General features: G+C 35.8%; 1 pseudogene; it reads left to right on the plus strand.

Moving 5' to 3' along the window:
• LOC124023563 overlaps nt 1–14403 on the plus strand; it is a 124355-nt pseudogene extending 109952 nt beyond the window's left edge.
• The last annotated feature ends 306 nt before the right edge of the window (nt 14404–14709 follow it).

Below are 14709 nucleotides of genomic sequence, written 5' to 3' on the forward strand. Positions count from 1 at the left end.
ATTTCAGCCCTTTACCAATCATAGAGTTTATATTTCAGCCCTTTATTCAATCATAGAGTTTATATTTCAGCCCTTTACCAATCATAGAGTTTATATTTCAGCCCTTTATTCAATCATAGAGTTTATATTTCAGCCCTTTACCAATCATAGAGTTTATATTTCAGCCCTTTACCAATCATAGAGTTTATATTTCAGCCCTTTATTCAATCATAGAGTTTATATTTCAGCCCTTTACCAATCATAGAGTTTATATTTCAGCCCTTTACCAATCATAGAGTTTATATTTCAAGGCCTTTACCAATCATAGAGTTTATATTTCAGCCCTTTATTCAATCATAGAGTTTATATTTCAGCCCTTTACCAATCATAGAGTTTATATTTCAGCCCTTTACCAATCATAGAGTTTATATTTCAATACCTTTACCAATCATAGAGTTTATATTTCAGCCCTTTACCAATCATAGAGTTTATATTTCAATACCTTTACCAATCATAGAGTTTATATTTCAATACCTTTACCAATCATAGAGTTTATATTTCAGCCCTTTACCAATCATAGAGTTTATATTTCAAGGCCTTTACCAATCATAGAGTTTATATTTCAGCCCTTTATTCAATCATAGAGTTTATATTTCAATACCTTTACCAATCATAGAGTTTATATTTCAGCCCTTTACCAATCATAGAGTTTATATTTCAAGGCCTTTACCAATCATAGAGTTTATATTTCAGCCCTTTATTCAATCATAGAGTTTATATTTCAATACCTTTACCAATCATAGAGTTTATATTTCAGCCCTTTATTCAATCATAGAGTTTATATTTCAGCCCTTTACCAATCATAGAGTTTATATTTCAGCCCTTTACCAATCATAGAGTTTATATTTCAGCCCTTTATTCAATCATAGAGTTTATATTTCAGCCCTTTACCAATCATAGAGTTTATATTTCAAGCCCTTTACCAATCATAGAGTTTATATTTCAGCCCTTTACCAATCATAGAGTTTATATTTCAGCCCTTTACCAATCATAGAGTTTATATTTCAGCCCTTTACCAATCATAGAGTTTATATTTCAGCCCTTTATTCAATCATAGAGTTTATATTTCAGCCCTTTACCAATCATAGAGTTTATATTTCAGCCCTTTACCAATCATAGAGTTTATATTTCAGCCCTTTACCAATCATAGAGTTTATATTTCAGCCCTTTACCAATCATAGAGTTTATATTTCAGCCCTTTATTCAATCATAGAGTTTATATTTCAGCCCTTTACCAATCATAGAGTTTATATTTCAAGCCCTTTACCAATCATAGAGTTTATATTTCAGCCCTTTACCAATCATAGAGTTTATATTTCAGCCCTTTACCAATCATAGAGTTTATATTTCAGCCCTTTATTCAATCATAGAGTTTATATTTCAGCCCTTTACCAATCATAGAGTTTATATTTCAATACCTTTACCAATCATAGAGTTTATATTTCAGCCCTTTACCAATCATAGAGTTTATATTTCAGCCCTTTATTCAATCATAGAGTTTATATTTCAGCCCTTTACCAATCATAGAGTTTATATTTCAATACCTTTACCAATCATAGAGTTTATATTTCAGCCCTTTACCAATCATAGAGTTTATATTTCAATACCTTTACCAATCATAGAGTTTATATTTCAGCCCTTTACCAATCATAGAGTTTATATTTCAGCCCTTTACCAATCATAGAGTTTATATTTCAATACCTTTACCAATCATAGAGTTTATATTTCAGCCCTTTACCAATCATAGAGTTTATATTTCAGCCCTTTACCAATCATAGAGTTTATATTTCAGCCCTTTACCAATCATAGAGTTTATATTTCAATACCTTTACCAATCATAGAGTTTATATTTCAGCCCTTTACCAATCATAGAGTTTATATTTCAGCCCTTTATTCAATCATAGAGTTTATATTTCAGCCCTTTACCAATCATAGAGTTTATATTTCAATACCTTTACCAATCATAGAGTTTATATTTCAGCCCTTTACCAATCATAGAGTTTATATTTCAGCCCTTTACCAATCATAGAGTTTATATTTCAGCCCTTTACCAATCATAGAGTTTATATTTCAAGGCCTTTACCAATCATAGAGTTTATATTTCAAGGCCTTTACCAATCATAGAGTTTATATTTCAGCCCTTTACCAATCATAGAGTTTATATTTCAGCCCTTTACCAATCATAGAGTTTATATTTCAGCCCTTTACCAATCATAGAGTTTATATTTCAGCCCTTTACCAATCATAGAGTTTATATTTCAGCCCTTTACCAATCATAGAGTTTATATTTCAGCCCTTTACCAATCATAGAGTTTATATTTCAGCCCTTTACCAATCATAGAGTTTATATTTCAAGGCCTTTACCAATCATAGAGTTTATATTTCAAGCCCTTTACCAATCATAGAGTTTATATTTCAGCCCTTTACCAATCATAGAGTTTATATTTCAGCCCTTTATTCAATCATAGAGTTTATATTTCAGCCCTTTACCAATCATAGAGTTTATATTTCAAGGCCTTTACCAATCATAGAGTTTATATTTCAAGCCCTTTACCAATCATAGAGTTTATATTTCAAGCCCTTTACCAATCATAGAGTTTATATTTCAGCCCTTTACCAATCATAGAGTTTATATTTCAGCCCTTTACCAATCATAGAGTTTATATTTCAGCCCTTTACCAATCATAGAGTTTATATTTCAGCCCTTTACCAATCATAGAGTTTATATTTCAGCCCTTTATTCAATCATAGAGTTTATATTTCAGCCCTTTACCAATCATAGAGTTTATATTTCAGCCCTTTACCAATCATAGAGTTTATATTTCAGCCCTTTACCAATCATAGAGTTTATATTTCAGCCCTTTACCAATCATAGAGTTTATATTTCAGCCCTTTATTCAATCATAGAGTTTATATTTCAGCCCTTTACCAATCATAGAGTTTATATTTCAAGCCCTTTACCAATCATAGAGTTTATATTTCAGCCCTTTACCAATCATAGAGTTTATATTTCAGCCCTTTACCAATCATAGAGTTTATATTTCAGCCCTTTATTCAATCATAGAGTTTATATTTCAGCCCTTTACCAATCATAGAGTTTATATTTCATACCTTTACCAATCATAGAGTTTATATTTCAGCCCTTTACCAATCATAGAGTTTATATTTCAGCCCTTTATTCAATCATAGAGTTTATATTTCAGCCCTTTACCAATCATAGAGTTTATATTTCAATACCTTTACCAATCATAGAGTTTATATTTCAGCCCTTTACCAATCATAGAGTTTATATTTCAATACCTTTACCAATCATAGAGTTTATATTTCAGCCCTTTACCAATCATAGAGTTTATATTTCAGCCCTTTACCAATCATAGAGTTTATATTTCAATACCTTTACCAATCATAGAGTTTATATTTCAGCCCTTTACCAATCATAGAGTTTATATTTCAGCCCTTTACCAATCATAGAGTTTATATTTCAGCCCTTTACCAATCATAGAGTTTATATTTCAATACCTTTACCAATCATAGAGTTTATATTTCAGCCCTTTACCAATCATAGAGTTTATATTTCAGCCCTTTACCAATCATAGAGTTTATATTTCAGCCCTTTACCAATCATAGAGTTTATATTTCAATACCTTTACCAATCATAGAGTTTATATTTCAGCCCTTTACCAATCATAGAGTTTATATTTCAGCCCTTTACCAATCATAGAGTTTATATTTCAGCCCTTTACCAATCATAGAGTTTATATTTCAAGGCCTTTACCAATCATAGAGTTTATATTTCAGCCCTTTACCAATCATAGAGTTTATATTTCAGCCCTTTACCAATCATAGAGTTTATATTTCAGCCCTTTACCAATCATAGAGTTTATATTTCAGCCCTTTACCAATCATAGAGTTTATATTTCAGCCCTTTACCAATCATAGAGTTTATATTTCAGCCCTTTACCAATCATAGAGTTTATATTTCAGCCCTTTACCAATCATAGAGTTTATATTTCAGCCCTTTACCAATCATAGAGTTTATATTTCAAGGCCTTTACCAATCATAGAGTTTATATTTCAAGCCCTTTACCAATCATAGAGTTTATATTTCAGCCCTTTACCAATCATAGAGTTTATATTTCAGCCCTTTATTCAATCATAGAGTTTATATTTCAGCCCTTTACCAATCATAGAGTTTATATTTCAAGGCCTTTACCAATCATAGAGTTTATATTTCAAGCCCTTTACCAATCATAGAGTTTATATTTCAAGCCCTTTACCAATCATAGAGTTTATATTTCAGCCCTTTACCAATCATAGAGTTTATATTTCAGCCCTTTACCAATCATAGAGTTTATATTTCAGCCCTTTACCAATCATAGAGTTTATATTTCAGCCCTTTATTCAATCATAGAGTTTATATTTCAGCCCTTTACCAATCATAGAGTTTATATTTCAGCCCTTTATTCAATCATAGAGTTTATATTTCAGCCCTTTACCAATCATAGAGTTTATATTTCAGCCCTTTATTCAATCATAGAGTTTATATTTCAGCCCTTTATTCAATCATAGAGTTTATATTTCAGCCCTTTATTCAATCATAGAGTTTATATTTCAGCCCTTTATTCAATCATAGAGTTTATATTTCAGCCCTTTACCAATCATAGAGTTTATATTTCAGCCCTTTATTCAATCATAGAGTTTATATTTCAGCCCTTTATTCAATCATAGAGTTTATATTTCAGCCCTTTACCAATCATAGAGTTTATATTTCAGCCCTTTACCAATCATAGAGTTTATATTTCAGCCCTTTACCAATCATAGAGTTTATATTTCAGCCCTTTACCAATCATAGAGTTTATATTTCAGCCCTTTACCAATCATAGAGTTTATATTTCAGCCCTTTACCAATCATAGAGTTTATATTTCAGCCCTTTACCAATCATAGAGTTTATATTTCAGCCCTTTACCAATCATAGAGTTTATATTTCAGCCCTTTACCAATCATAGAGTTTATATTTCAAGCCCTTTACCAATCATAGAGTTTATATTTCAAGCCCTTTACCAATCATAGAGTTTATATTTCAGCCCTTTACCAATCATAGAGTTTATATTTCAGCCCTTTATTCAATCATAGAGTTTATATTTCAGCCCTTTACCAATCATAGAGTTTATATTTCAAGCCCTTTACCAATCATAGAGTTTATATTTCAAGCCCTTTACCAATCATAGAGTTTATATTTCAAGCCCTTTACCAATCATAGAGTTTATATTTCAGCCCTTTACCAATCATAGAGTTTATATTTCAGCCCTTTACCAATCATAGAGTTTATATTTCAGCCCTTTACCAATCATAGAGTTTATATTTCAGCCCTTTACCAATCATAGAGTTTATATTTCAGCCCTTTATTCAATCATAGAGTTTATATTTCAGCCCTTTACCAATCATAGAGTTTATATTTCAGCCCTTTATTCAATCATAGAGTTTATATTTCAGCCCTTTACCAATCATAGAGTTTATATTTCAGCCCTTTATTCAATCATAGAGTTTATATTTCAGCCCTTTATTCAATCATAGAGTTTATATTTCAGCCCTTTACCAATCATAGAGTTTATATTTCAGCCCTTTATTCAATCATAGAGTTTATATTTCAGCCCTTTACCAATCATAGAGTTTATATTTCAGCCCTTTATTCAATCATAGAGTTTATATTTCAGCCCTTTACCAATCATAGAGTTTATATTTCAGCCCTTTACCAATCATAGAGTTTATATTTCAGCCCTTTACCAATCATAGAGTTTATATTTCAGCCCTTTACCAATCATAGAGTTTATATTTCAGCCTTTACCAATCATAGAGTTTATATTTCAGCCCTTTATTCAATCATAGAGTTTATATTTCAGCCCTTTACCAATCATAGAGTTTATATTTCAGCCCTTTACCAATCATAGAGTTTATATTTCAGCCCTTTACCAATCATAGAGTTTATATTTCAGCCCTTTACCAATCATAGAGTTTATATTTCAGCCCTTTACCAATCATAGAGTTTATATTTCAGCCCTTTATTCAATCATAGAGTTTATATTTCAGCCCTTTACCAATCATAGAGTTTATATTTCAATACCTTTACCAATCATAGAGTTTATATTTCAGCCCTTTACCAATCATAGAGTTTATATTTCAGCCCTTTACCAATCATAGAGTTTATATTTCAGCCCTTTATTCAATCATAGAGTTTATATTTCAGCCCTTTACCAATCATATTTCAGCCCTTTATTCAATCATAGAGTTTATATTTCAGCCCTTTATTCAATCATAGAGTTTATATTTCAGCCCTTTACCAATCATAGAGTTTATATTTCAGCCCTTTATTCAATCATAGAGTTTATATTTCAGCCCTTTATTCAATCATAGAGTTTATATTTCAGCCCTTTACCAATCATAGAGTTTATATTTCAATACCTTTACCAATCATAGAGTTTATATTTCAGCCCTTTACTCAATCATAGAGTTTATATTTCAGCCCTTTACCAATCATAGAGTTTATATTTCAGCCCTTTATTCAATCATAGAGTTTATATTTCAGCCCTTTACCAATCATAGAGTTTATATTTCAGCCCTTTACCAATCATAGAGTTTATATTTCAGCCCTTTACCAATCATAGAGTTTATATTTCAGCCCTTTACCAATCATAGAGTTTATATTTCAGCCCTTTATTCAATCATAGAGTTTATATTTCAGCCCTTTACCAATCATAGAGTTTATATTTCAATACCTTTACCAATCATAGAGTTTATATTTCAGCCCTTTATTCAATCATAGAGTTTATATTTCAGCCCTTTATTCAATCATAGAGTTTATATTTCAGCCCTTTATTCAATCATAGAGTTTATATTTCAGCCCTTTACCAATAATAGAGTTTATATTTCAGCCCTTTACCAATCATAGAGTTTATATTTCAGCCCTTTATTCAATCATAGAGTTTATATTTCAGCCCTTTATTCAATCATAGAGTTTATATTTCAGCCCTTTACCAATCATAGAGTTTATATTTCAATACCTTTACCAATCATAGAGTTTATATTTCAGCCCTTTACTCAATCATAGAGTTTATATTTCAGCCCTTTACCAATCATAGAGTTTATATTTCAGCCCTTTATTCAATCATAGAGTTTATATTTCAGCCCTTTACCAATAATAGAGTTTATATTTCAGCCCTTTACCAATCATAGAGTTTATATTTCAGCCCTTTATTCAATCATAGAGTTTATATTTCAGCCCTTTATTCAATCATAGAGTTTATATTTCAGCCCTTTATTCAATCATAGAGTTTATATTTCAGCCCTTTACCAATCATAGAGTTTATATTTCAATACCTTTACCAATCATAGAGTTTATATTTCAGCCCTTTACTCAATCATAGAGTTTATATTTCAGCCCTTTACCAATCATAGAGTTTATATTTCAGCAATCATAGAGTTTATATTTCAGCCCTTTACCAATCATAGAGTTTATATTTCAGCCCTTTATTCAATCATAGAGTTTATATTTCAGCCCTTTACCAATAATAGAGTTTATATTTCAGCCCTTTACCAATCATAGAGTTTATATTTCAGCCCTTTATTCAATCATAGAGTTTATATTTCAGCCCTTTATTCAATCATAGAGTTTATATTTCAGCCCTTTACCAATCATAGAGTTTATATTTCAATACCTTTACCAATCATAGAGTTTATATTTCAGCCCTTTACTCAATCATAGAGTTTATATTTCAGCCCTTTACTCAATCATAGAGTTTATATTTCAGCCCTTTACCAATCATAGAGTTTATATTTCAGCCCTTTACCAATCATAGAGTTTATATTTCAGCCCTTTACCAATCATAGAGTTTATATTTCAGCCCTTTACCAATCATAGAGTTTATATTTCAGCCCTTTACCAATCATAGAGTTTATATTTCAGCCCTTTATTCAATCATAGAGTTTATATTTCAGCCCTTTACCAATCATAGAGTTTATATTTCAGCCCTTTACCAATCATAGAGTTTATATTTCAGCCCTTTACCAATCATAGAGTTTATATTTCAGCCCTTTACCAATCATAGAGTTTATATTTCAGCCCTTTACCAATCATAGAGTTTATATTTCAGCCCTTTACCAATCATAGAGTTTATATTTCAGCCCTTTATTCAATCATAGAGTTTATATTTCAGCCCTTTACCAATCATAGAGTTTATATTTCAGCCCTTTACCAATCATAGAGTTTATATTTCAGCCCTTTACCAATCATAGAGTTTATATTTCAGCCCTTTACCAATCATAGAGTTTATATTTCAGCCCTTTACCAATCATAGAGTTTATATTTCAGCCCTTTATTCAATCATAGAGTTTATATTTCAGCCCTTTACCAATCATAGAGTTTATATTTCAGCCCTTTACCAATCATAGAGTTTATATTTCAGCCCTTTACCAATCATAGAGTTTATATTTCAGCCCTTTACCAATCATAGAGTTTATATTTCAGCCCTTTACCAATCATAGAGTTTATATTTCAGCCCTTTACCAATCATAGAGTTTATATTTCAGCCCTTTACCAATCATAGAGTTTATATTTCAGCCCTTTATTCAATCATATTACTGTTCAAACCCAAACCAGAAAGAGGGCTCTTTGTTGCAATATGCAGCACAACATAAATGTTGATAATCTGTCAATTGTCACTGGTCTATAACAGGACTGTCTGGAATTATCAGTCCATTATAATAATAATAATAATATATGCCATTTAGCAGACGCTTTTATCCAAAGCGACTTACAGTCATGTGTGCATACATTCTACGTATGGGTGGTCCCGGGAATCGAACCCACTACCCTGGCGTTACAAGCGCAATGCTCTACCAACTGAGCTACAGAAGGACCACTGTCACTGGTCTATAACAGGACTGTCTGGAATCATCAGTCCATTGTCACTGGTCTATAACAGGGCTGTCTGGAATCATCAGTCCATTGTCACTGGTCTATAACAGGGCTGTCTGGAATCATCAGTCCATTGTCACTGGTCTATAACAGGGCTGTCTGGAATCATCAGTCCATTGTCACTGGTCTATAACAGGGCTGTCTGGAATCATCAGTCCATTGTCACTGGTCTATAACAGGGCTGTCTGGAATCTCTCCCTAAAATGAAGATATGTCTTGAGCCAGACAATGATTCCCACTTCTTCTATCCCTCAGCAGTCTTTACTCAGCCCATTAGGAATGCATCATTTTAAATCTCCTAGTTAAGAGTGCCTGTATACCAGAGGGCTTGTCAGCCTCGTTCCCTCTGCAGGAGAGAGAAACAGAGAGGGGGAGAGAGTCCCCTCTAACCTGTGACTGTGTGTAGAATACTGATGTCCCCATGTGTCTGTGTGTAGTCAATGACTTAGCTGTCTCCAGAAACACAGATCTAGGATCAGCTAACCCTCCCCAATTCTAACTCTAATCATAAGGTGTGCCATACACTAAACTAGCCTGAGAACAGTGTGTTGGGACATCTTTCTCTAGAGCAGGGTTTTTTGAAGAGTTCTGACGAGTGGATTGCTGAATGTATTATTCAATGACTCTATATCTAACGGGCGGTTTAGTCTGTCTCTATATGTCGTTATTTAAGCAGGGGAAAGATGGCCGCTTTGTCTGAAACTGGGACCCTAAACCATTGGGGGGCCATTCTCATTAAAATGATGTCCTGGTCCTCCGTCCTTATCTTCTTTTCACCCCCCACCTCATCTTCTCTCCATCCATCACCTCGGTTCTCCACGTAATACCCAATGTCCCCTTGTCCTCCCCTCCTCTTCTGTCTCCTCTCCACACACCCCCATCTATCTATCATTCTCTTCTATCTCAACTCCTTCTCTCTCCCTCCCTCCCCCTGGCTGCTCTCTCTCCCTCCCTCCCCCTGCTCTCCCCCTCTCTCCTCCCTCCCCCTGTCTCTCTCTCTCCCTCCCTCCCCCCTGTCTCTCTCTCTCCCTCCCTCCCCCTGTCTCTCTCTCTCCCTCCCTCCCCCTGTCTCTCTCTCTCCCTCCCTCCCCCTGTCTCTCTCTCTCCCTCCCTCCCCCGTCTCTCTCTCTCCCTCCCTCCCCCCGTCTCTCTCTCTCCCTCCCTCCCCCTGTCTCTCTCTCTCCCTCCCTCCCCCCTGTCTCTTCCTCCCCCCCTGTCTCTCTCTCCTCCCTCCCCCTGTCTCTCTCTCTCCCTCCCTCCCCCTGTCTCTTCCTCCCCCTGTCTCTCTCTCCCTCCCTCCCCCTGTCTCTCCCTCCCTCCCCCATCAGGATCATCCAGAGAGGCCTGAGGTGCCATGGCTGTCAGAGTTTACCTGGCAGACATGCTGTGAGCTGGAGGACACTCTGCCCTGCTTCAACGGCATCAAGAGAGAGATCACCGCCACACCCATCTCTATAAAACTAGGTAGAGTAACACACAACTAAAATAACCTAGACACCCATCTCTATAAAACTAGGTAGAGTAACACACAACTAAAATAACCTAGACACCCATCTCTATAAAACTAGGTAGAGTAGTAACACACAACTAAAATAACCTAGACACCCATCTCTATAAAACTAGGTAGAGTAGTAACACACAACTAAAATAACCTAGACACCCATCTCTATAAAACTAGGTAGAGTAACACACAACTAAAATAACCTAGACACCCATCTCTATAAAACTAGGTAGAGTAACACACAACTAAAATAACCTAGACACCCATCTCTATAAAACTAGGTAGAGTAACACACAGCTAAAATAACCTAGACACCCATCTCTATAAAACTAGGTAGAGTAACACACAGCTAAAATAACCTAGACACCCATCTCTATAAAACTAGGTAGAGTAACACACAACTAAAATAACCTAGACACCCATCTCTATAAAACTAGGTAGAGTAACACACAGCTAAAATAACCTAGACACCCATCTCTATAAAACTAGGTAGAGTAACACACAACTAAAATAACCTAGACACCCATCTCTATAAAACTAGGTAGAGTAGTAACACACAGCTAAAATAACCTAGACACCCATCTCTATAAAACTAGGTAGAGTAGTAACACACAACTAAAATAACCTAGACACCCATCTCTATAAAACTAGGTAGAGTAACACACAACTAAAATAACCTAGACACCCATCTCTATAAAACTAGGTAGAGTAACACACAACTAAAATAACCTAGACACCCATCTCTATAAAACTAGGTAGAGTAGTAACACACAGCTAAAATAACCTAGACACCCATCTCTATAAAACTAGGTAGAGTAACACACAGCTAAAATAACCTAGACACCCATCTCTATAAAACTAGGTAGAGTAGTAACACACAGCTAAAATAACCTAGACACACATCTCTATAAAACTAGGTAGAGTAGTAACACACAACTAAAATAACCTAGACACCCATCTCTATAAAACTAGGTAGAGTAACACACAGCTAAAATAACCTAGACACCCATCTCTATAAAACTAGGTAGAGTAACACACAACTAAAATAACCTAGACACCCATCTCTATAAAACTAGGTAGAGTAACACACAACTAAAATAACCTAGACACCCATCTCTATAAAACTAGGTAGAGTAACACACAACTAAAATAACCTAGACACCCATCTCTATAAAACTAGGTAGAGTAGTAACACACAGCTAAAATAATCTTGACACCCATCTCTATAAAACTAGGTAGAGTAGTAACACACAGCTAAAATAACCTAGACACCCATCTCTATAAAACTAGGTAGAGTAACACACAGCTAAAATAACCTAGACACCCATCTCTATAAAACTAGGTATAGTAACACACAGCTAAAATAACCTAGACACACATCTCTATAAAACTAGGTAGAGTAGTAACACACAACTAAAATAACCTAGACACCCATCTCTATAAAACTAGGTAGAGTAACACACAGCTAAAATAACCTAGACACCCATCTCTATAAAACTAGGTAGAGTAACACACAACTAAAATAACCTAGACACCCATCTCTATAAAACTAGGTAGAGTAACACACAACTAAAATAACCTAGACACCCATCTCTATAAAACTAGGTAGAGTAACACACAACTAAAATAACCTAGACACCCATCTCTATAAAACTAGGTAGAGTAGTAACACACAGCTAAAATAATCTTGACACCCATCTCTATAAAACTAGGTAGAGTAGTAACACACAGCTAAAATAACCTAGACACCCATCTCTATAAAACTAGGTAGAGTAGTAACACACAGCTAAAATAACCTAGACACCCATCTCTATAAAACTAGGTAGAGTAACACACAACTAAAATAACCTAGACACCCATCTCTATAAAACTAGGTAGAGTAACACACAACTAAAATAACCTAGACACCCATCTCTATAAAACTAGGTAGAGTAACACACAACTAAAATAACCTAGACACCCATCTCTATAAAACTAGGTAGAGTAGTAACACACAGCTAAAATAATCTTGACACCCATCTCTATAAAACTAGGTAGAGTAGTAACACACAGCTAAAATAACCTAGACACCCATTTCTATAAAACTATGTAGAGTAGTAACACACAGCTAAAATAACCTAGACACCCATCTCTATAAAACTAGGTAGAGTAGTAACACACAACTAAAATAACCTAGACACCCATCTCTATAAAACTAGGTAGAGTAGTAACACAGCTAAAATAACCTAGAGATTACCACTAGGTAGAGTAGTAACACAGCTAAAACTACCTAGAGATTACCACTAGGTAGAGTAGTGACACAGCTAAAATAACATAGAGATTACCACTAGGTAAAGTAGTGACACAGCTAAAATAACCTAGAGATTACCACTAGGTAGAGTAGTAACACAGCTAAAATAACATAGAGATTACCACTAGGTAGAGTAACACACAGCTAAAATAACCTAGAGATTACCACTAGGTAGAGTAGTAACACAGCTAAAATAACCTAGAGATTACCACTAGGTAGAGTAGTAACACAGCTAAACTAACCTAGAGATTACCACTAGGTAGAGTAGTAACACAGCTAAACTAACCTAGAGATTACCACTAGGTAGAGTTGTCTTCTGCCTAGCTACAGAAGTAGATGAATATTGGAGTGTGTGTTCCCAGGTCGTCTGGAAGTGTGTTTCAACCCAGAGAACTGGCAGGACTACGTGTCTGACTCCCAGCTGCCTCCCTACTCAGAGGAGATGTCTGAAGAAGAGAAGGAAAAGGCAGACGGGGTCAGGGGTCACTGGGATCAGAGACTGGGGGCCTTCCAGAAACTGGTGCTCATCAAGAGCTTCATGGAGGAGAAGGTAGTGGGGGTTGTTGATGTGCGTGTGCGTGTGCGTGTGTGTATCAGTCTGCTTGTGATGGTGAAAGTGCTGCCAGTTTTCTTGGCATCTCTCTCATTGTATGTTGTATATCAATGGTCATATTTGATAGAAGTTGCCCTTCAGGCCACACAGCGATATTTGCAGTTATGTTCATCCATCCGTTTTATTTAGGGTGTGTTCTTAAATTCAATCTGGAGTGCCAGAGTGCGCTCTGAGCGTTGTCAGATTGTACGTTGGTAAATCCAGAGCATTTGGCTCTCGGAGCGTTCAGAGCGCATACTGGACGCTCTGGCGCGAGGACTAGGTTTGAGCCGAGCGTTCTGACCTCACAACTATCGTCAACCACCCAAGCTAACTGGCTAGCTACTTCCAGACACATAATGAGAGAACACCTCACTCTGACCATTTTCCTTGAGCTAGCAGAGCTGGTTAGGCTGTTTTCATGTTATTTTAATTGTATTTATTTTACCTTTATTTAACTAGGCAAGTCAGTTAAGAACAAATTCTTATTTTCAATGACAGCCTAGGAACAGTGGGTTAACTGCCTGTTCAGGGGCAGAACGACAGATTTGTACCTTGTCAGCTCAGGGATTTGAACTTGCAACCTTCCCGTTACTAGTCCAACACTGTTGGTGACTGTAACTGTGCTACTGGCAACATTTTAATGATGTTTTTTTGCCAACGTTTGCTGACAGCGGCCATATTCAGCTGGTGTTGAACGTTTGTAAATGCAGTTATTCTGCTCTCTGAAACACTCAGAGGAGAGAACTCTGGAATCAGAGTAGATAGCCGGAGGGAGTTGACTTACTCTCCCTGCCACTCTCCCTCCCTCCCTCTAGGTGGTGTTTGCGGTGACAGAGTTTGTGATCGTGAGCCTGGGGAAACAGTTTGTAGAGAACCCTCCTGTTGACCTGGCCACTCTCTACAGTGACATGTCTCCCTCCACCCCCCTGGTCTTCATCCTCAGTACCGGATCAGACCCCATGGGAGCCTTCCAACGCTTCGCCAAGGAGAGGGGATACCTGGACAGGTGAGGGGGTGGGACAGCGGGAGGATGGAGGAGAAGGGGGAGGGAGGGAGGGGTAGTTGGGTACCACTGTCCCCCTCTCTGAGACTGTTCCCCTCTCTATGTCCGTCCCTTGCATCTCAGTATTCACAACTTGTCCTTCTTTCTCATCATGTGTCCAGGTTTGGCTGGTGGAGGCCGTCATTGTAAATAAGAATTTGTTCTTAACTGACTTGCCTAGTTAGATAAAGGTTCAATGAAAAATAAATCAATACAAATCTCTCTCTAGGTCAGGGTCCTCTCTGTCTCTCAGTATTATCTCTGTCTCTC

The sequence above is a fragment of the Oncorhynchus gorbuscha genome, unplaced genomic scaffold, assembly GCF_021184085.1.
Source record: "Oncorhynchus gorbuscha isolate QuinsamMale2020 ecotype Even-year unplaced genomic scaffold, OgorEven_v1.0 Un_scaffold_1631, whole genome shotgun sequence".
NCBI classification, from domain to species: domain Eukaryota; kingdom Metazoa; phylum Chordata; class Actinopteri; order Salmoniformes; family Salmonidae; genus Oncorhynchus; species Oncorhynchus gorbuscha.